The sequence below is a fragment of the Mirounga angustirostris genome, unplaced genomic scaffold (assembly GCF_029215605.1).
Source record: "Mirounga angustirostris isolate CCGP_5_RB_7025 unplaced genomic scaffold, mMirAng1.0.hap1 SCAF_3, whole genome shotgun sequence".
NCBI classification, from domain to species: domain Eukaryota; kingdom Metazoa; phylum Chordata; class Mammalia; order Carnivora; family Phocidae; genus Mirounga; species Mirounga angustirostris.
Window position 1 is genome coordinate 86,958,219 of NW_026991711.1, and position 23,685 is coordinate 86,981,903.

The 23,685-nt window shown below is 46.9% G+C and overlaps 1 protein-coding gene and 1 long non-coding RNA gene across 2 annotated transcripts in view; one reads left to right on the forward strand and one right to left on the reverse strand.

Annotated features, from left to right (window-relative positions):
* Positions 1 to 7,123, forward strand: part of IWS1 (interacts with SUPT6H, CTD assembly factor 1) — a 137,139-nt gene extending 130,016 nt beyond the window's left edge. Inside the window, exon 15 of the transcript XR_010410099.1 lies at positions 6,975 to 7,123. The gene's annotated coding sequence lies outside the window, so the exon portion shown is untranslated. The remainder of the gene's footprint in view (positions 1 to 6,974) is intronic.
* Positions 5,270 to 23,606, reverse strand: LOC135363864 (uncharacterized). The gene is made up of 3 exons (XR_010410102.1): positions 22,719 to 23,606; positions 21,679 to 21,874; positions 5,270 to 5,781 (listed from the first exon to the last, which is right to left on the reverse strand). It is a non-coding gene; the product is annotated as an uncharacterized LOC135363864 (long non-coding RNA).
* Between the last annotated feature and the right edge of the window lie 79 nt (positions 23,607 to 23,685).

Below are 23,685 nucleotides of genomic sequence, written 5' to 3' on the forward strand. Positions count from 1 at the left end.
GGCTGGGGTGTGCTCTTATCCAGCACTGGCCCCCAATCTCGAATCTCAAATAGAATCTCGTAGAACCTGAGCTACCTCTCCTGATCAGGGGGTGGGATGGAGGGCTCACAGCACTGCCGCTGGCGCTCACCCCAGGCCTGCTCCTTGGTGGGCGTCTTGTCCATTCTCTCTGCTGGGGAAGGCCTGGAGCTGCTCAGGGCTCAGCCCAGGGAGGCCAGGGAACAGAGAAACCAGAGGCCCTGGGGAGCCCCCTCCCCCACTGGGAAGAAGCGGAGGTGGATGGATGCAGCCAAGGTCAACGGCACTATACATTGAATCTTTTTTTTTTAATCAGGTTTGAGGAATAATATACATACAATAAAATTTGCTTTTTAAATATTCAGTTCTGTTGTTTAGACAAATGTATGTAGTAGCGTAACCACCACCACGGTTAGGATTATGGGACATTTCTGTCACCCTCAGAAGTTCCCTGTGCCCCACTGCCACCCTGGCAACCGTTGATCTGGTTTCTGTTGCTTTCTCTAGAATGGCATATAAATGGAATCCTACAGTATGTAGCCTTTTAGGACTGGCTTCTATCACTCACCAAAGCTTTTGAGATTCTTCCATGTGGATGTGTGTATCAGTAGTTTCTATAGCTGAGTAGTTTCCATTATATGGATATACCACAATTGGTTACCCATTCACCACTTCTTGGCTATTATTAAATAAAGCTACTGGAACATTCATGTACAGGTCTTTGTGTGGATATGTTTTCATGTCTCTTGGGCAAGTCTCTAGGAATGGGACTGCTGAGTCATGTGGTAAGTACATTTATTTCTATTAAAAAACAAAAACAAACAGTTATATAAAGTGGCTGTACCATTTTGCATTCCCACAAGCAAAATATGAGTGTTCCAGTCGTTCTGCATCTGCTCCAGCACTTGCGTGGTCAGTTTTTTATTTTGTTATTTTTGGCCATTCTAATAGGTGTGTGGTAGGATCTCATTTCATTTCCCCAGTCACTAATGATGTTAGTCATCTTTTCATGTGCCTAGTTGCCATTCATATATCCTCTTTGGTGATGTGGCTGTTTCAATATTTGGCCTGTTTTTTAAAATTGAGGGTTTTTTTTTTTAAAGATTTTATTTATTTGAGAGAGAGAGAGTGCAAGAGTGGGCGGTGTGGCAGAGGGAGAGAGAGAATCAGACTCCCAGGCAAACAGGGAGCCCAATGAGGGCTGGATCCCAGGACTGGGGACCATGACCTGAGCGGAAGGCAGATGCTTAACCGACTGAGCCACCCAGGCACCCCGGTCCTTTGCATTTGTATACACATTTTAGACTCAGCTTGTCAGTTTCTTTAAAACCTAAAAAAAGCTTGCTGGGATTTTGAATGGGACTGAGTTGATTCTATAGAACAATCTGGAGAGAAGAGACATCTTCCTGGTGGGTCTTTTGATCCGTTAGCCTGGTATTCCCATTTAGGTCTTTGTTAACCTGTCTCCCCAATGTTTGATAGTTCTTAGTATATAGATCTTGAACATATTTTGATAAATTTATCCCTACTTATTTTATGTTTTTTTAATGCTATTGTAAATGGCATTTTTACATATTTCAATTACAATTTTGTGTTGCTAGTATACAGAAATACATTGATTGTTTTATATTGAGACTTATTTTTTTCAGTTTTACTGAGATAAAACTAACATATAACATTGTATTAGATATAAAGGCATACAATATGATTTAATATATGTATACATTGCAAAATGATTACCACATTAAGTAGAGTTGACATCCATCACCTCACATAGTTACAATTTTTTTCTTGAGAAATTTTTTTTTAATATTTTATTTATTTGACAGAGAGAGAGAGAGCACAAGCAGGGGGAGCGGGAGAGGGAGAAGCAGCCTCCCCGCTGAGCAGGGAGCCCGATGTGGGGCTCGATCCCAGGACCCTGGGATCATGACCTAAGCCGAAGGCAGACCCTTAACCGACTGAGCCACCCAGGCATTCCGAGATGAGAATTTTTTAAATCTACTGTCTTCATGACTTTCACAAATACAATACAGAATGATTAACTCTAATTACCATGCTGCACATTACATCCCCAGAACTTATTTATAACTGGAAGTCTGTACCCTTTGACCCACCTTCCCTCTCGTCCCCCACCTCTGGTAACCACTAATCCGTTTTGTTTTTTTTTAAGGATTTTATTTATTTATTTGTCAGAGAGAGATGGAGAGAGAGAACACAAGCGGGGGGAGCAGGCAGAGGGAGAAGCAGGCTCCACACTGAGCAAGGAGCCCGATGCAGGACTTGATCCTAGACCCTGGGATCATGACCTGAGCCGAAGGCAGACGACCCATAGCATCCCTACTCGTCTGTTTTTGAATCTATGATGAACTCATAGATTTTTATGCTCCACATGTAAGTGAGATCATACAGTATTTATCTTCGACTTATTTCTTGATTCCACAAGCATGTGCTGGTGTGACCGACCATCCTAGTTTGTCTGGGACTGTTCTGACTTTAGCCCTAAAAGCCCTACATCTGGTAAACTCTACCCTCGGATCAGAAAACTCCCAGTTTTCACTGACAGGTACAGAAGGTTAGGGGAAAGGTACAAAACACAAAGGTGATCCCCAAAAGAGGGGCTGAAAGCAACACTGGTTTTAGTACCAAATGGACCCAGGACTTGCCCCAGTCCCTGCTGCTGCTGACGGTGACAGCCATGATTGGCAGTTCGTGGGCATGCATCAGCCATTATTAAACCCCCGCTCCCATCACTTAAGAGTGCTGGCATCTGGAGGGCGAACATCCACTTTGCCTGTGGATTCACTGTTGTGCTTTGTATCTAGACAGTGCTAGTTTAATTTTTAACATGATGAATATTGCGACCATGTTTTTTTTGAGTTCAGATTATGAACACGAGCATGATTACAAAACCAATGCCAGCACGCACCAGACGTCATGGTCATTTAGAAAGCTAAACGTGGGCCGCCTGGGTGGACATTTATGAATGGTTCTTCCAAAACTGCTGATCTTTGAAAAGGCCAGCAGGATCTTGAAAAAGGATGACCCGATGGCACCTGAGTTGTTCAATGTTCTGTACAGGAAGTAACAAAAACTCATGTAGTAAAAAGTTAACTCGGTTTGGGGGAAATAAAACAAAATGTCTCCAGGAGAGGGACGGCCAATTTAAACAGGACTTTCTCACTTCTTTACTAAGACTGGAACTTATTTGTGACGCAACTTTAATATCACAGGTCCAAATACTTCTTTGCTGTAAAGCCATTTTCTCGGAGACACATGCAAGTATGAGAGAGAGCGCACGCGCTCTGACTGATGACGCCCGGTGTGCTTCAAAATGTTTAAAAAGATGGAACTTTGGATGTTGAATTTATTGATGCAAAGGAGCTGACCAAAAGCTGTTTTACCAAAATCAGCCTATAGATACAAAGAGGATGGGCACTTTTGGAGAGCTGGAAGCTAATCCCTACAAGTCTAAAAACCTGCTGTTGCTAGTAAGATCCGAAGTATTCCATGCTCAAACGATTTTGTTGAGAGAGTCATTAGCTCGCCATCACACTGGACTGACAGTAGGAATTAGTGTAATGTGGGCTTACTAAGAGCAGGACTGCAAGTCAAAGAATTTTGTTTGGTGATATTCAGTTTGATCACTACATCAGAGAAGGGTTTCCTAAAAGCTGCGGGCAAGGAAACAGAGAGAGGTAAAAATCTCCTCTGCATCATAGGACAGAAATGTTGTTGTTATTTTTTTAAATTAAATATTGGTACTATGTTTAGTCCTACTGGATTCACATTCTCTTAAAAAGTCTTACATGCATGTATCTTTTTTTAAAAAGACTATTTGTGTAGAGCAGTTTTAGGTTCACAAAAAATTGAGGGGACGGTACAGAGATTTCCCATATACCCCCCAATGCTGCACCCCCACATGTACAGACTCCCCATCATCAACATCCCCATCAGAGCGTACATTTGTTATAACTGATGAACCTACATTAATACATCATAATCAGCCAAAGCCCATAGCTTACATTTGGGTTTGCTCCTGATGTGGTACATTCTGTGGGTTTGGACACATGTATAATGACACCATTCATCATTATAGTATCATACAGAGTATTTCCACTGCCCTAAAATCGTCTGTGCTTCATCTGTTTAGCCCTGCCTCCCCCCAACAACCCCTGGCAACTACTGATCTTTTTTAACCATCTCCATACTTCTGCATTTTGCTAAATGTCATATAAGAATGTCATGGAATCATACCATATGTAGCCTTTTACATGTATGTATCTCAATACAAATTTTAAGTATCCAATGAGTTAAAATAAATTGCTGTATCAGAGATTAGAAACATATTTTTATATTTCTTTCTCACAAAGTAGTCCTACTAATTATTATTTGCCATTGTTACTAATCCTATTGTTCTGTTTAAGTAATAGCATTTGTGTAACACAAAAGTAAATAATACAGAATATATAATTTACAATAAACACCTATTTTTCATATTTTGATGCTATTTATAATTCTAACATGATTTCAAATAAACTTTTTCATATTTCTATGTTAAAGCAACATATACACATGTATGTGTATAATTATTTTTAACATATTATTACGGGTTTTGGGGGTCTGGCGTGGCTGTGTCCCAGGCTGGATCTCTAAAGTTGGTCACGCGTATACATGTCCCACCTCCTCCTCTGCCTGGGCTCTGTTTAAGCCAAGGGATGCAGAGCCTACGAAGGCCTGGCCGCTGTCCTCAAGGGGCCCACAGCCTGGTGATGAAGCCAGACCCAAAACAGGACGGCACAGAGCAACGCCGAAGGTGCCAGGATGGAGGCTCCCCCAGGTAACCCAGCCCGGAGGAGGTCTTCTGGGAAGGCTTCCTGGAGGAGGCGGGCCTTGGGCTGGCGCGCGGAGGCGAAGGACGGGACGCGGGGTGGCGGCGGTGGTGCTTGGAGTCCGGGGAGAGGGCGTGTGAAGTGCCGGGCGGAGCGCGGCACCGGGGTCTCCCGGGGCAGGTGCACAGCCCGGTCCCCCTCCGGCCGCCCCTCGCGCCCAGTGCCCCGCGTCCTCCAGGCGGCCCTCCGTCCCGCTCCGCGGAGGTCGGAAGCCGGAAGGGCCGCTCCTGCGGCGGGGCGTCCGCTCCCGTCGCGAGCACGGCCGCGGACACCGCCGCCAGCACGCCTGGCGCCCCGCCGGCCTCCCGCGGGCGTCTGCTGGCAGCGCGCCTCCCGCTGAGTCAGCCTGTGAGTCAGCGCCCCCTGACCGCGCCGGCCCGCCGCGTCTGGGCCCCGGTTAGGGACGCGGGGCGGGGGCGGGGAGAATGGGGACGGGAGGGCAGGGAGGAGGAAAGAGGGGAGGGGAGAAGGGAGGGGAGAGGGGCAGGGAGGAGGGAAGGAGGAGTAGTGGGCAGGGGCCGAAAGGAGGAGGGGGAGGGGAGGGAGGGAAGAATGGGGAAGGGAGGGAAGGGAGGAGAAAAGAGGGAGGGGAGGGGAGGAGGAAAGGAGGAGTAGTGGGCAGGGGTAGGAAGTGAGGAGGGGGAGGGGAGGGAAGGAGGAGGTGGGAGGAGGAAGGAGGGAGGGAGGAGGGGGAGAAAAGAGGAGGGAAGGAGGAGGGAGAGGAGGAGGGGAGGAGGAAGAGAAGAGAGGAGGGGAGAACAAGGGCAAGGTCCAAAGTAAGGGTTCCAAACCTTTGGCCTACGGGCCAAATTTGGCCTGTCTTCTGTTTTTGTTCAGCTCAGGAGCCGAGAATGGTTTTCACATTTTGTAACTGTTGAAAAATACAGAGATTAATATTTTGTAACAAATGAAAATTATATAAAATTCAAATTTCAGCGTCTACGAGGAGTTTTATTGGAACAGTAATGCTCATTTGTTATGTCTGTCCATGACTGCTTTGCAGAACAGCAGAATTGAGCCATTATGAGAGACCATGAGGCCCCCAAAGCCTAAAGTGTTTACTACCTGTACCTTTACAGGTTTGCTGCCCACATTCCAGGGGCTGCTCAAGGCCCTGGCTGTTAAGGAGGGGGTGTTGGGCCTCGGTCTGAGGGAGGAGTCCCAAGCTGGGGAGCCATCCCAGCCCTGCTCAGCCTTACCCTAGGGCTTGTCAGCTGGCGGGAGAGCCCTCCTTACCTGCCCCGCAGGCCACCCTCTGTGGGGGCACGTGGGCGAGCTCCTCCCTGCAGCCCGGGGACCCAGGTTTGTCCCACACCATCTTTGGGAGCCTTTCCCCATGTGGTGGGCGGGGCCGTGGGACCGTGTACTCCCAGCTAAGTGGTTGTTCCTTCTGGTTACCCATTAACCAGCTAGTCCTTACCCAAAGTTTCAAGGAAGTCAGGCCTACACATTTATTGCCTTGTTGCTCCCGGGAACGTGACAAGCCCTGTCACCTGCACCCCAGGACAAACGGTCTTGGTGATCCAGGTTCTGGCCTTGTGCAAGCTATTGCCTAAGGCAGTGTTTGAGACTTTATTTATTTATTTATTTATTTATTATTTATTATTTATTTATTTATTTTTAAAGATTTTATTTATTTATTTGACAGAGAGAGAGACAGTGAGAGAGGGAACACAAGCAGGGGGAGTGGGAGAGGGAGAAGCAGGCTTCCCATGGAGCAGGGAGCCTGACGCGGGGCTCGATCCCAGGACCCCGGGATCATGACCTGAGCTGTAGGCAGACGCTTCATGACTGAGCCACCCAGGCGCCCCGAGACTTTGTTTTTTTTTTTTTTTTAAACCTCAACCCTCAGTTAGAAATACATTTTACATTGTAGCAAAGTTTCACAAAACTATCTACCCCTATTACAGGTGATGTACTCTTGCCAGTGTTCCTTTTCTGTTTTTTAAAAATGATGATCATGAAACACGAAATTGACTTTATGAACTACTAACGGGTTGCAACCAGCAATACGAAAAATGCGTTTGATGGTATTCAGACATATCTGTCTTTTCTCTTTTACAGTACAAAGCACAGCAGCAGCAGAGGGCCTCCTTCACCTGTCGGCAGAGGCTTCCTGGCTCTCAGTCTTCATGTCTCTCCTTGCCGCCCTTGACCTAAGACAGAGCCCTCAACCTCCATGAGGAATAAATCCGCATACCTGTTTGTTTCTACCCCATGTGTATTGAATCCTGGTAACCTTGATTACCTGGAGTGGGGGAGGACGGGAGGAATTGGGGATAGGAAGAGGACTTAGTCTTCACTCTGCTTAAGTAAGTGCTGTTTGAATTCTGTCACATACATATTACTTTACATTTGGTATTTAAAAACATTTGGAACCTACAGAAAGGTGTCAGGAACACATGCAACCGTCCTGCGCCCAGCAACAAGTTCATGTACTCTACCTTCCTCCCACTCCTTTCTCCCCACCCCCTCCCCACAGACCTCTTCAACCACCCCCTGCATCTGCCCCTGGGAGTGAATGAAGCCTCAGAATGCTTAACATTCCCAGCAGTGAGCAGTGCTGACAACTGATATGTCAGAAGTCCAGTTGAAAGTTAGTTGCCATCCAGGGGCACCTGGGTGGCTCAGTTGGTTAAGCGGTTAAGCGTCTGTCTTTGGCACAGGTCATGAACCTAGGGTCTTGGGATCGAGCCCCACATGAGGCTCCCTGCTCAGCAAGGAGCCTGCCTCTCCCTCTGCCTGTCACTCCCCCTGCTTCTGCTCTCTCTCTCTGTCAGATAAATAAATGAAACCTTTAAAAAAGAAAAAAGGGGGAAAAAAGGAAGTTGGTTGCCATCCTGTAGACTGCCTACCAGCATGCAGTCTTTTTATTTTGAAAATTTAGGCTTACAAAAAAGCTGCCAGGATAGCACGCTCCGCTCAGATGCCCCTAATGTTAACCACAGAAGGACCAAAGCCAGGCGATTCACAATGATATAACACTGTTCACTCATCTACTAGCCTTATTTGGATTTTGCCAGATGTCCCACCAGCATCCTGTTTCTGGCCCAGGATCCCATTTGGAATCCCACGTGGCATTTCGTTGTCCTGTTCCCTTCAACCCCCACCTGGGAGAGTTCCTCAGTCTCCCCTTGCCACCTCAGCCCTTTGGCCAGTTATGTTGTAGGACGGATCTCCCTGTTCTCTCCTTCCTAGATTGAAGTTACCCATTTTTGGCAAGAATACCACAGAAGTGATGTGTCCTTCTCTGGATACCCTTATCAGGTGGTCCTGATGTGTCTAATTACTCTCATAATAATTTTGATCACTTGGTAAAAGTGGTATCTCCCTGACGTTTCTCCACAATAAAGTCACTGTTTTCCTTTGTAATTAATAAACATTCTGTGGGGAGATGCTTTATGACTATATAAATATCCTGTTCTCTCGTACTTTTTCCTGCTAATTTTACTATCCCTTGATGATTCTTGTTTGCAACACTTATTACTGTGGTTTTTATCAAATAGTGATTTTTCTATTTCCACTATTCTTTTTACATTAAATGGGAATTCTACTGTAAAAAGGAACTGTCTCTTTCCCCTGTTTATTTACTTAGTCCATTATTTTTATATCTTTATGGATGGTCTCTTAGATATTTATTTCATTCTGTGGGTTATAATCCATTACTCTTATTTTTCACTCAAATCGTACCAGATTTGGTGATTGAGAGCTCCTCTAAGTTGGCTTCTGTGCTCCTTGACCTGCCTCCATTATTTCTGGAGTGCTTCCTTACTGTCTGACACAAGATGTTCCAGGCTCTTCTGGTACTTTCCCTGCCCCAGCCCTGGAATCAGCCATTTCTCTAGGAGCCCTAGTTTGTTTTATTGGAGAATGGTATTTAGGAAGTAGGATCTAGGCACAAATCAGATTTAACTTGGTTAAATGAAAATGCAAAACTGGACTGGCCTTTGGAATAGCTTGGGAAGGACAGGGGCAAGCTATGCAGGGCAGAGGGGGGAGGTGAGAGGCGGGGACACAAACAGATACTGAGGTTGAGAGAGAGTGGGCAGAACAGAGTGAGCCAAGGTAGGGAGGGCAGCATGACTGTTCATTCAGTCCTTGGCTGGGAGTACCTGTGGGAAGCATGGCCTCCATGCAGATAAAAGGAAGGATTCAGAAAGAAACCATCAACAAAACAAAAAAAGGCAACCTACTGAATGGGAGAAGATAGTTGCAAATAATCTATCCAATAAAGGATTAATATTCAAAGTATTTGAATAACTTACACAACTCAACACCAAAAAAACCAAAAACCTGATTTTAAAAATGTATGGAGGACTTGAACAGACATTTCTCCAAAGAAAAAATACAGATGACCAACAGACACATGAAATGGTGCTCCACATCACTGATCATTAGGGAAATGCAAATCAAAACCACAATGAGCTATTACCTCACACCTGTCAGAATGGCTCAAAAACTCAAAACACAAGACTCAAAAACACAAGAAATAACAAATGTTGGTGAGGATGTGGAGGAAAGGGGACTCTGGTGCACTGTTGGTGGGAAGGTAAATTGGTGTAGCCGTTGTGGAAAACAGTATGGAGGTTCCTAAAAAATTAAAAATAGGATTACCATATGATCCAGTACCATATGATCCAAATACCCACTACTGGATATTTACCCAAAGAAAAAAAAACACTAATTCAAAAAGACACATGCATCCCTATCTTTATGGTAGCATTATTGACAATGGCCAAGATATGGAAGCAACCCAAGTGTCCATTGATAGATGAATAGATAAAAAAGACGTGGTATATATATACAACAGAATATTAGTCAGCCATAGAAAAGAATGAAATCTTGCCATTGGTGACAACATGGATGGATCTAGAGGGTATTATGCTAAGTGAAATAAACTTAGAGAAAGAAATACCATATGATTTTACTTATGTGTGGAATCAAAAAAACAAAGAAAAGGCAGAAATAGACCCATAAATACAGGAAACAAACTGACGGTTGCTGGGGGTGGGGTGGGCAAAATGAGTGAAGGGGGGTGGGAGATACAGATTTCCAGTTATGGAATGAGTAAGTCATGGGGATAAAAGGTACGGCATAAGGACTATCACCAATGGCACTGTAATGCATTGTATGGTGACAGATGGGAGCTACGCTTGTGAGCATACACGTAGACTTACGGAATCACTATTTTGTACATCTGAAACTAAAGTCCCATTGTATATCAACTATACTTCAATTAAAAAAAAACCAAGGAGGGATGCCTGGGTGGCTCAGTCGGTGAGCATCTGACTCTTGGTTTTAGCTCAGGTCATGATCTCAGGGTCCTGTGATCAAATCCCATGTCGGGCTCCAAACTCAGGGGGAGTCTGCTGGAGATTCTCTCTTTCCCTCTCTTTCTGACCCTCTCCCCTCTCTAAAATAAATAAATACATCTTTAAAAAATTTTAAAAAAAAATCAAGGAACACTGGGCTGCAGGCAGGGATATGCACCTGGGGTGTGCAACCTGGGGCCTGGAGTTGGGAGGGAGGGGATGACCTTTCATTTTTGTCCTTTTATTATTTTTTTTAAAGATTTTATTTATTTGACAGAGAGATAGAGCACAAGTATGCAAAGAGGCAGGCAGAGGGAGAGGGAGAAGCAGGCTTCCCACTGAGCAGGGAGCCCGATGTGGGGCTCGATCCCAGAACCCTGGGATCATGACCTGCGCCGAAGGCAGACGCTTAACCGACTGAACCACACAGGTGCCCTTCATTTTTGTCTTTAACAATGTCTGTGTTGTTTCCTTTTCTCAAACTGAAGAACAATGGAAGGGGCGCCAATGGACCAGTGCAGTGGGGTTCACCCAGCACAGACAGTCTTTCCATGGGGGGCCAGCCACGTTGCAGTTCCAAATGCTGAAATCCTTGGGGCTCAGAGGGAGTGCAGCTTTCAAACTGCACTGCTTGTCACACGGCACAAGAAGTACATCTTACAACATATCCTAACATACAGACACATATTCCACTCAAACCAGTATCCACCGTTGTTATGTATGACACAAGCTGTTTTCTCTTCCAGGCAGGTTATTTCCCACTAGTTTGATTCCAGAACATGCTAATGAATGGATCTGAAACTGCAGTTTGAAAAACACCCCTCCAGGCCATCCTCTTATTGTGCAAACAGGGTAACTGCGGCCCTAAGAAGGGAACTGAGTGCCCCAAATGCTATCGCTTTTCAAGAGGACCTTTTTACTTATGACCTTTCAAACAATGCTACATTTGTATAGCTACTGGGGGGGAAATAGGTCTGGATAATGAGAGTAGATTTTTGGAAAGTGTGAAGAGTTGGATGAAATTAGGCTAATGGTCTTGAACCAGATTTCCTGGCCTTATTCAATAGCCTGAAATGCCTAATGTTGGAGGCCCTAGGCTCTTGGAAATAAAGTAAATATTCTGTCCTTCATCCGTCCCTTCACGACTTACTCAGCTAAAGCTCTGAGCAGGCACCTGCAGAGGCGGGCTTGCAGGATGAAGGTGTGAGTGCCTTGCCCTCTGGGTGCTCTCAGCGTCCTTGGGAGCCGCAGAGGATCTTGCAGGAAGAGATGTACAGGGTGGGGGTGGGGCAGGCTGAGGATCTGAGGCCTGGAGAGTGAAGTGTGGTGGGAAGGACAAGGAGGGGCTGGAGACACAGAAGCTCCATGATGGAGGCCTTCTCTGCCTGCCATCCCACGGAATTTGAACTTCATCCTATGGGCAGTGGGGCCCTGTGATGTGCTCTGAGAAGGGGAGTGACCTGGCCAGATCCATTACAATGACTCGGGTAGCCACGGGAAGCCGGTGGCCAAAATCTGACACTGCAGTGCATGGAGGCCACCCTGGGAGGTGACCCAGGTCTAGAAAAAGGGAGCTGGAGTTTTCAGTGAATAGCTGACAGCAAGAGCCGGCAGGCTGAGGCACAAGGGCAGCTTTGCACCCCCACCCCCACCCCGGAGTGCAGAGACCATGGGCGCTTTTCTAAGGACATAGAGCTGACATCAGAGAGAGTTTTCAGACCCTCTATCCTGAGGCGCTGCCCCAGAGAATCACACCAGCCCACACCCCAGAACTCAGTCCCTGCGCCCCTCGGAGGGCTAGGCACTTGAACACGAGGTGGGGTATTACAGTGAAAAGACATACAGTGCGCTGTTCTGCACAGACCTGGGTTTGAATCCTGCCTCTTCCACATACAAATGGGTGACTTTAGGAAAGTTGGTTAACTCTGCCCTGGACTATATATAGTTTCCTCATTGTCCAACGGGGAGAAGGGGGTAAGTATGGATGAGTTAATGTGTTTGAGGTCTGTTGTAAACCCCCAGTGAGGAGTCACTCTCATAATCATTTAAAGATGAGGAGGTCAAGGTCAGAGAGGTTAAGTGACTTGCCCAAGGCTACCCAGCTGGTGGAACCAGGAGCCCGGCAGCGTGGTCTGACTGTATGCAGCCCACGTTCCTTCGAGGAGCTGGCGTTTCTCTGTCCACAGCAAGCAGAGCCCTGCGGCCTGCACCCTGCCTGAAATGACGTGTGACTATTAACCTAGTCCCAGGGACCAGAGTGTGTAGCGATGAGTCACCCTGAACAGCTCCAACAGAGACCCCCTCCTCCCCAGCCAGCACTTGGGCTGAGACCTGGTTGCCAAGCAACAAGACATAACATATATAAATACAACCCAGTCTCTTGCTATAACCATGAGGCCTGTTTCTTGCACAGCTGTCTTTTCCTTGCTTTTCCCCTCTGCCCCTCGGCCTTCCCTCCAGCTTCCCCTGGGGCAGCAGGTTTGTTTGTTCCTCAAGCTAAGAGCTGCACGACCAGAGTGAATGCGGACTGCAGAGGTGGGTTGCTAAGGGTGGGTGTGGAGCTCTGCCTGGGTGATGAATGGGACAAGGCTGCACAGGGCAGGGTGGGAGGGTGCAGAAGGTGTGGGCGGTGGCAGCAGACAGGATGGACTTTTACCATCCAGGCTGGATAAGGGCGGTGGGGGCAAGGACATGACTTCTGGACTCTGAGGCAGGAGCATGGCAGAAGGAGGCTCCTCAGATGGGGGTGCACACCTATTTCCTCGGGGCAGGAGGGCCTTCTGCTGCTCTGGGTGCCCCAAGGGTGGTGACAGCCTCCTGTGTGGGTCTCATGCCATCTCCTCTCGAACCTGTGCTTTTCTCATTCCACTTTGCATTACCAGTTCAGCTGCCGAGTATCTTGAGCAGGGGGCTCCCCTGGGAGGGCCTCTTGCCTACACACTGGCCCTGCTTATGCCCAAGACAGCATATGTGGTAGCAGTTATCATTTTAGGACTCCTCTTGCGGTCAGGCAATGAACTTGGCGCTGCATATATGTCATCCTATTAATCCTCACAATGACAATGCAACGTTGGTATTCTTTTTTCATCAGTTTTATTAGGCTTAATTTACACACAATAAAATATACCGTTTTTACCTGTACAACTTGATGAGTTTTGACAAAAGTATACAATGTTGTGGGGCGCCTGGGTGGCTTTAAGCGACTGCCTTCGGCTCGGGTCATGATCCTGGAGTCCCAGGATTGAGTTCCGCATCGGGCTCCCCACTCAGTGGGGAGTCTGCTTCTCCCTCTGACCCTCTCGCCTCTCATGCTCTCTCTCTCAAATAAATAAATAAAATCTTTAAAAAAAAAAGTATACAGTGTTGTAACCAGCATCACCGTGTTCATGACCTAGAACATTTCCATCACCCCTCTGCAGCCTGTCCTCTACCCTTGGCCCCTGGCCACCACAACTGACCACTAGAGTTTTACCTTTCCCAGATGTCCATTGAAATGCAAGGCGGCTACGCTAACCACTATACCAGCAACATGAAATGGAATAATACCACATGTAGTCCTTTGTCTGGTGAAAGTCTTGCGAAAGTCTTCTTTCACTTACCATAATGCTTTTGAAATGTTATCATTGTTTTGGTCCTTTCTTTGCTAACCAGCTAATGAATATCTGGGCTGTTTCCATTTGGGGGCTATTATGAAAAAAGCAGCACCGAACATATATGTACAAGCATTTGTATAGACATGTGTTTTCATTTCTCTAGGAGTGGAACTTTCGGTTCATTCAAGAGATGAGAGACTGAAGCTCAGAGAGGTTAAGAAACTTGCCTGAGCTGACACACCTTGGCAGAAATTCACAGCCAAGCCTGACCTCCGTGGCAGGCAGTCACCCATAGGAAATAGGTATTTTTTTAGTTGAAAGTACTTCTTTGGCCAGTAATTCCTGTGGTAGTGCATACCTGGGCTGGGTTCAGCTGGATTCAGGCTCTTAGCTGGCAGAAGTCACCTGCTGCTCAGCACAACCTGCTGAGTGCACCAGGGGCGTAGGTCACTCTTGGGAGGCATTTCAGCAGGTGACTTCCAGAAGCCTGGGTGGCAGGGCTGCAGGCTTTTGTTTTCTGAAGGTGTTTGCCAGCCTTCTCCACTGTGAAATGACTGTTTTCTCTAATTAATTACTTGAGAGGAGAGACTTTGAGTGGAAGCACCCTGCTCCTCATCAAGCTTTTACCCACTGGTCTGAATGTCCATTGTGAAGGTCTGAGTCCATCCTCACTTTTACGTCTGTTGGTTGTTGGCATTTTCCTGTTAGGGAGAGCTTTCCCTTCTTCCTCGCATAGATTTAGATCACTATGCCTCATAAATGATTATATGGGAGATGATCCCTTATTATCATCGTTTTAATGTTCCACATGTCCCAGATTTGGCCCAAATCAGCCCCTTGCAGCTGCCTCCTGTGTCCTTTTCACACACGTACAATGACCCAGGCTTTTGTACTTCTGTAGCAGCCCCAGTCCCTTTAGATAGAGAACGGCATTCAGAAACCCAGAATGGGGCTCTAGGTATACTCATTAGGGCTGGGATGTCCCACTTCTAGGCCTCCTCAGGCTACAGGGTTTTAAGGCAGCAGGGTTACAGAAAAGGCAGGGCTGTGAGACTAAACTTGTAAGTGAGGACTCAGCAAAATCGGGCACCAGTTTCTAAGGGACTCTACACTAGGTGCCAGGTCCACTGGATGGCGGGACCCAGGCCAAGCCAACCAGGCAGGGTGGCTTCTCGGCTCAGAAATCCCTCCACAGGGGCGACTGGATGGCTCAGTCATTAAGCGTCTGCCTTTGGCCCAGGTCATGATCCCAGGGTCCTGGGATTGAGCCCTACATCGGGCTCCCTCCTCGGCGGGAAGCCTGCTTCTCCCTCTCCCACTCCCCCTGCTTGTGTTCCCATTCTCGTTGTCTGTCAAATAAAAAAAAAAAAAAAAAAAGAAAGAAATCCCTCCACAAACTTCACAGTTTGAGGCAACAACCTCAAGGGTTGAGGGGGCGGGTAACATCTTTCAGCTTTTCTTGCTTTGGCATGAATAACTTCCAGGGCAGAGGACATGAGAGGCTGGTGGTGGAGGGCCAGGGAGTATAGGGGCAGGCATGGCAGGGGAAGGGAGGGTCTTAGGGGCTCTAGCAGGTACATTGTATCTTCAGTGGTGACAGAAAACTGCCCAAGTTCTCCCGGCAAGGCCCCTGTGCTATGCTCAAGGCTGATGCACCAGCTGGCTCATGAGTCTGATCAGAATGAACTCCAAAATTAGAGGTGGGGACTCATAACATGGGGCCACCATCTCAGAGTCAGTCTCCCTGGAAATAACCGCCTTCTGGTTGTATTTGGGCACCCTCCATTTTTTTTTTTTTAAAGATTTATTTATTTGACATAGAGAGAGAGAGAAAGCACAAGTAGGCAGAGTGGCAGGCAGAGGGAGAGGGAGAAGCAGGCTCCCTGATCAGCAGAGAGCCCGATGTGGGGCTCGATTCCAGGACCCTGGGATCATGACCCGAGCTGAAGGCAGTCACTTAACTGACTGAGGCACCCAGGTGCCCCGCACCCTCCATTCTTTTTTTTTTTTTTAAAGATTTTATTTATTTATTTGAAGAGAGAGACACAGCGAGAGAGGTAACACAAGCAGGGGGAGTGGCAGAGGGAGAAGCAGGCTTCCCGTGGAGCGGGGAGCCCGATGCAGGGCTCGATCCCAGGACCCTGGGACCATGACCTGAGCCAAAGGCAGACCCTTAATGACTGAGCCACCCAGGCGCCCCCGCACCCTCCATTCTTAAGGGGCTGCTAGCTCTACAGTCCACTGGGGCAGGTGCAGCGCTGGGCCTCTCCTGGGCAGCAGTGGGGACGAGGCTGTCTGTTTCCAGTGGCTTTCACATGCCTTGCCCCACTGGTGTCCAACACAATCCTGTCTTCTGCTGAGTGAGCCAGGCCGGGAGGGTCAGGCACCGGTCCCTGCCAACTCCAGTGTTCACGGTTCAGCCTGGCCAGAGCCACTAGGCTTGGCCACAGCAGGGCAGCCAATGTGTGAGGGCACAGGGAACCCCACTCTCTGAGACAGCTCTGAGCAACCTCAGCAGTCTGGAGGGGCCGAGGGTCCATGGCACTGCCATCTCTCAGGACGCAGAACCCTCTCCAGGGCAGCTCCAGACAGGCTGGCCTCTGATGAAGAACGAGACCTTCAGATGAAGAAAGGACGTCAACCCTTTGAGCAGACTGGCAGGAACCAGCTGTGGAAGGAGCTGCATCACACTGGGTTGAGGGGCGTCATGAGCCAGAAGGATGAAGACGACTAATTCTTCACTGGTGTCTGTTGGCGTCAACACCCATGAAGGTGTACTGGCGTGGGATGGGGGAGGGTCCTGCAAACCAGCTCTGAAAGGGGGCTTGGGGGATCCTGGAGGGAAGGAAGCCAGTGGTTTCACCACAGGCCAGGCTGAACCTGGGGGGAGGAGCCCCAGGTGCTGGGAGGGGCAGCTGAAGGCAAGACAGGGAGTGGTACCCTGCGGCATTAGGCAATCAGGGAGGGGCTCCGGGACCTGGCATTAGGGAGGAACCCTGAGACACCAGGCACTGGGGAGGACTGGACGCTGGACTCCATTCAGGGCTGCTCCTTTAGGTGTCCCAGCAGCCTGGTAACAGCAACCCCACCTTTGTCTGCCGCTTTTTCCTTATATGCAAAAGGAGAATAATAATTCTGCTGACGTATTTCTCGGGATGTGGGTGAAAAACACCTAATAAAACATGGTAAAGAGAGTGGGGAAGAGGCAGAGGGGGAAGGAAAAAGAGGAACAGGAAGAGAACGAGAAGACAATATAAACAGGAGAAAGGGAAGAAACATACTCTTCATTCTGCTGTCAAGTTACAGAGATCGGAAGCAACGATGGGCCATTAGGGGGTGCTGCAGTGGTGGAGGCCTCCAGGAGGCCCCAAGCAAAGGGCCAACTTCTAAAACAATGAATTATTGTTAACAATTTGATGTTTTAAAGACATATCTTTTACTATAAAGTCTTAGAATGCACTAACTCCGATAACCCGTGGATTTAAGCATCTCTGGGTCCTTTTCCAAAACAGGAAGTTCTCCCCCAATGACAGTCCATAATTTCCTTGTGCACTGTATCATGTCCTATGTAACGCCGGGACGAGGGCTAAGGGAATGTGAAAGGATCAGTCATCTTCTGGATGAATTTCACTTCTCAGATTTCACTTAGCATCAGTGTCTCATGTGATCTGTCATTTTGCCATAAATACCAAGGGCAAAAAGAAATCTCTATTATGTCCTCTGGCAGCCAAGAAGCTGTCATTAGCTCTCTAGTCATTATATAAACATCTTTCATTAACAAAAATTAGAATAAAAGAGTTAAAATTTAAGTATACATGCCAGCTATCAAATTTGTAATCATAGTAGAAAATAAAGTAAAACTACTTAGGTTGCATAAATAAAAAAAGTAGGATATAAAATTGCACGTATAGGATTGCAACTACCTAAAAACTATCTAAAAATGTACCTAAAAGAAAAAAAATACCATCACGACAAAGATCTTTGCAGGGAGAAAAGACTGAATGGAAACAGCTATAGATGGAATGAGAGGGTTTTCTTCCTTGTGTTTCCCACATTTTCCATTAATATATGTATCATAATGGAAAATACACAACAAACACAATTTTAAAGAAATACACATACTAGCAACTGATAAAAGAAAGAATTAGAGATGACCAAGATCACAGAAAATTCAAGAGAAGCCTCTGGGGGAAATCTTGTCATATGGCCTCTTTCCACACTCAGAAAGCTTCTTGGGCAATCCTAAACAGTGGAAATCCCAGAAATGACTTGACTTTGCTTGTGGAAGCACTGTGGACTTTTTATCAGGAGATTTACCTTACTAAGGTTTTGCTTTTTGACACAGCAAAGTGAGTGTCCACCCCAACTGCCCTGGGGATGATGACGACAATAATAAAAATAAAAATAAATAAAAATAAATAATGGACTTGCCTCAGATCATTTATACAGCACATGGTATACCTACGGGGTCCCGTTCTAGCTCCCCAAGTCGCAGCTCTCCACGTGCTTCTCAGGGAAGACATGGCTGGCTGCTATGCAACAGCCGTCTATCCCTTGGCTCCCTTGTGACCTCTAGCCTGGGTGTGTGGTCAGACACGGCCCAGCAGTGTGCCCAGCCCTGGGGCACACCTCATGTGCGCGGAACCCATCACGGTAGTGCTGACTCCTTTGCAGACACAGGAAAGGGGCTGGCCCGGCTCCAGTCAATGAGATGCTCTCAGGCATAGGTTCAGCTACCAGTGGCAGACACGTCCTCCTCTCTTATGTGAAAGTACAGAGCCCTGTGGTACAGACTGGGATGGGGGTCCTGCTTCTACCACTTCTGTGTGTGGCCCCTTGTCCTCATTCTCCAAGATAGCCTGTAAGGTATTCGAGGATGGAGAAAGGGATGAAGAGAGAGAAGCCAAAGCAGCTTCTCTTGAGGAAGGGGCTCTCAAGAAGGTTCTTGGATGGACACTTCCACTGATTTCCCTTTTACTAGTACTTGGTCACATGACCACATTTAGCTGCAAGGGAGGCTGTTTATTATGGGAGGTCTATTACTCAGCTAAAATTCGATTTTTAAGGAAAGAGGAGAATGAACTCAGGGGCACCATTAGCAGATTTTTAGCAAGAACAAAAGGGGCAGTCTGCTGGAGGGCTGATGTGAGATTGTCTTTGATGAAGAGAATCCCAAGCACACCTAGCTTCAGATTTGGGTTTTTTTTTTTGTTTGTTTGTTTGTTTAACATTAACATATGATGTGTTATTAGTTTCAGAGGTAGAATTCAGTGATTCACCAGTCTTATATAATACCTAGTGCTCATCACATGACAGGTTTTTAATGTTATTCCCCAATAAGAAAAAACAGGGCTCCGTGGAGAATGGCTGATTCTAGGACTGGGGCAGGAAATATTCAAGATGAGTCTGGCACATCTGGTAATGCCAAAAAGTAAGGAAGTACTCAAAAAGTAGAAAAAGAAAAGAAAATCCCACAATGATGGAGGTATATGTTCAAGGGTCACAGGAACCAACGGAAAGAGCTCCAAATGGCCAAATCTAGAACAATTTGAGCAACAAAATAAATATATTATATTGGATTACAACCTAAAGTATAAAATAAATATCTGTAAGTCCATATAAGTAAATGATTGCATAAATAATAACTGAGGGACAAGAGACACATTTTCCATGGAGAATTCCAAGGAATTTACATAGATACTCTGCACTCTTAGGAAGCGAAACACAACTCCCCATTCCTTAAGTGGGAGCACAGTGATTTCCTTTCAAAGAATACAATATGGAAAGGGGGGGAAAAAGAGTGTGAGAAATCTGACAAGTGAGGATTCAAACAGGCAACCAAGGTCAACTTCAACAGCCATAAATCATGTTGATAAGTTGTGATAAGAAAGGCACTTCACCTCTGTGATCTTCACCCCCAAATTCATAACCCTAGGTTAAGCATGAGAAAAACATAAGACACACCACAGTGCAGGAATAGTCCACAAAATACCTGACCAGTGCTTCTCAAAACTGTCAAGGTCATCAAAAACGAGGGATGTCATAGCCAAGAGGAGCCTAAGTCGACAGGAGGACTACATATAATGTGGGATGCTGGATGGCATTCTGACACAGAAAAAGGACATTAAGCAAAAATTATGGAAATCTGAATAAAGTATGGACTTCAGTTAATGATAATGTATTAATATTGGTTCCCTAATTTGACAAATGTTTCAGATATTAATAATTGGGGAAAACGGATGTGGGGTATATGGGAACTCTCTGTATTATCTGCTCAATTTCTCTGTAAATCTAAACCTGTTCTAAAAGAGTATGAGAGAGAGAGAGAAAGAGAATATATGAGTCCTTCCCCTTCCCTGTGTAGGAGTCCAAGGTATCTGGAGCTAAGGGAGTCATCTTCTGACTGTGGAGATGAAAATTCATGGCCCAAACCAACTTTGGACCCCTCTATTGGGTTTTTATTATATAAGAAAATAAACTTCACAAACAGAGCTTCACAAAACAAAGCTGTTTTGGGCCAGATGTCTTGTTCCTTGCAGCTGAATGCTTCCCAACTGACAGTCCTCATATCACTTTCACAGCTACTGCTGTGGTTTAGACCTTTATCTTCTTACTCCCTACTTAACCACACTTCCTTCCTCATCTGGTTGCTCTCTTCTCTGGATTTACCCCCTGGCTACATTTCTCTCAACACCCCAAGGCCGGCAACTCCTGCCCTTCCCAGGACAGGGTTATTCTCTCACCCTTCCAAGCTTGTGCACACTTGAGTCCTTCTGCCTGGGATGCCCATTCTTCCATCCTTATTCCTCCCAGCAAATAACTTCCCGAATTCAAGGTTCAGCTCACCCTGTGTGATGGGCAGGATTCTCATATGTCCCTGAAGATCCCCCTGGTAAACATGGTCTGCATAACTCTTGGTACTGTGAATATAATGAGCTATACTTCTATGATTAGGTTATGTGGTATGACACAGTTCATTAAAAAAATTTTTTTTTAAGATTTTATTTATTTCTTTGACAGAGAGAGAAACAGCCAGAGAGGGAACACAAGCAGGGGGAGCAGCAGACAGAGGGAGAGAGAGAGGCAGGCTTCCCGTGGAGCAGGGAGCCCAATGTGGGGCTCGATCCCAGGACCCTGGGATCATGACCTGATCCAAAGGCAGACGTTTAACGACTGAGCCACCCAGGTGCCCCTACACAGTTCATTTTTTAAAAAAGATTTATTTATTTTAGAGGGGGCAGGGGCAGAGGGCGAGAGAGCCCCAAGCAGACTCCATGCAGAGCCTCACACAAGTTTCGATCTCATGACCGAGCTGAAACCAAGAGTCGGACTCCTAACTGACTGCACCACCCAAGCACCCGACACAACTGATTTTAAGAACAGGTTATCTGGGAGGGCCCGATTTAATCACATGAACTTTTAAAAAGCAGAGTTTTCTCTGGCTGGTAACAAAAGAGGAAGTCAGGCAGAGATTCAACATGTGAGGGGCACTTGATTTTCAAGACATTCTCCGTTGCTGGCTTTGAGCATGGAGGGGTCACATGATAAAGAATGCTGGTGGGCTCTAGAAGCTGACAGCAGGCCCTGGCTGACTGCCAACAGGGAAATGGGGACCTCAACCCTACAACCACAAGGAACTGAATTCTGCCAACAACACGAATGAGGATGGAGGCAGATCTTCTCCAGAGCCTCCAGATAAGAACAGTCCAGCTGACATCCTGATTTCAGCCTTGTGATACTGAACAGAGAACTCAGCCATGATGCCATGCAAACTCTGACCTAGGGAGCTATGAACTAATAAATAGGTGCTGTTTTTAGCCACTGAGTCTGTGGCAGTCGGTTATGTAGCAATAGAAAACTCACCATGCTTCCTCTCTGAAGTCTTCCCTCATTCCTCAGGCACACCAGTGACTTCTCTCTGCTGCCGAGGCACCTCATACACAGCCATGCTACAGGGCAAGTCACTAAGTATTATAATGATCCACTTAGCAGTCTACCCTCCTCACAAGATTCCAGAGTTCCTGAGAAATGTTGGCACCTATCACTTCATCATTGCAAGCTCAGGCACAGAGCAGGAAAGCAAAAAATACTGGTTAAATGAATGTTTCATCAAGAAAAAAAAAAAAAATCCCAAGATTACTAATTTGTAATCTTATACACCAAAATTGCCAAAGATGCAGGAGATTTAATGTGTAAGCAAGAGAAAAAGTCACCAATGTAAAAAGAGAATGGAGAAAAAAAATATTAATACACATGTAGGATGTTTCTAGGAACCAGATGTGAATGAAGTCCCCAGGTAAGGTTGGTGAGGGAAGAAGTAAGCAGAAATATGAGGAAAAATCCATCTCTACATTACTTAGTAAATAGTATTTATTGCATGTCTGCTATGCAGTCAGGCCAGGAACTGTGGAAAGCAATACAGGATTTAAAGCTTGCCCTCAAAAATACTGAGAGCCTCCTTTCTGTGGCATACCAGGCTTAGAATGTTAGAGTCAAAACAGTTAAAGACCTTGATTTTGTATGTACTTAAGCTTCAAAATCCTCTACTTCCTAAACAAGTGGGGAGCAAATTGATTTTCTATTGAGCTCTGTATTTTTGAGATTCTTTGGTATTGGCCCTTCTTTGTGTTGGCTGCCTAATTCTCTGCAGAGCAGATGAACCACTATCAGCTCAATCTGATAGTCATTTGGGTTGTTTTGAGGCTTTCACTATTACAGACACCTGTCAAATGGCAACTTCGCTCCGCGCCTTTTACATCTCTGTGAAAGCGTCTGTGATGAGAATTCCTGGAAGCGGACCCAGATACTTTGTTGTTACGCAATACTCTCTCCCTCAGTCCCTGCCCTACGGATGCCAGCTCCCTTGAGCAGCTAGGGCTCCCTGAGTTGGAGCAGTCGCTTACCTCCAGGCCTGGCGGGTGCGGCTCCCATCTCTCTCAATTCAACTGCTGGAGTGGAAATGTGGTCTGGAAAAGGCAGGAAGGGGGTGGGATCCATAATGTACCGAGAAACCAAGTAGACGCTGAGTGAGGGAAAAAATAGTACAGGAAATTGTAAGGGGGTACTTGAGGAAAGAAGAGATGGGACGGAAAAGATGCTGTCTGGGTCAGAGTAGCGTGGGCTAAAAACAGTCGGAATACAGGTTAGTCACTTCGAGGGCCTCCAACGCCAACGCGATTAGTTTGTGTTTCATCCTGTGGGCGATGGGAGCGCAGAAGGGATTCAGTGAAAGATTCAGGTTTCTGATTCTGCCACTAGCTCTAGGGGTGAGGTGTCAACTCATCTCTCTGAGCTGTTTCCGCATCTGTTAACCTGGGAAAGTAGTACTTGCTGGGCCGACCTAGAATGGTGATAGGAACTAAACAGAGAAGAGCTGTAAACCTTGGAAGGCCGATCTCGGGTGTGCGTGGGGGGGGGGGCGTGGTGGTTTACTGTCAGTTGACAAGCCGACAATAATTTCTGAAGTCCTTGAGAAAAAAATTCTGCAATAAAGTCCGAAAATTAAGAGGCAGATGGCTTTTTGCTTGCAAACAACATGCCATGGACTCAAGAGTTGGTCCCAGCCTTTCCTTGCTCTGCTGCTCCGCGCCCGGCTCAAAGCCCACGCAGGAGACCCTCCCCTGGGTTTGCTTGGAAATCTCCGGCGCCGAGGACTCCCGCAGGAGGTGGACACAGGCGCGCGTGCGTGTGCGCGGCGCACCGGGCCTAGAGTGGCGTCCGGGAGCTCGGAGCGGGGCTGGTACCGGGGCTGACCGGGGCTGGGAATCCCCGCACTGCCGAGCGGTGGGGGCAGCAGAGCGTGCGTGGGCGCAGCCAGCCACTGCGCAGGCGCGGGCACGCTCCCCTCGGCCTCCGTGCGGCGTTGCAGGC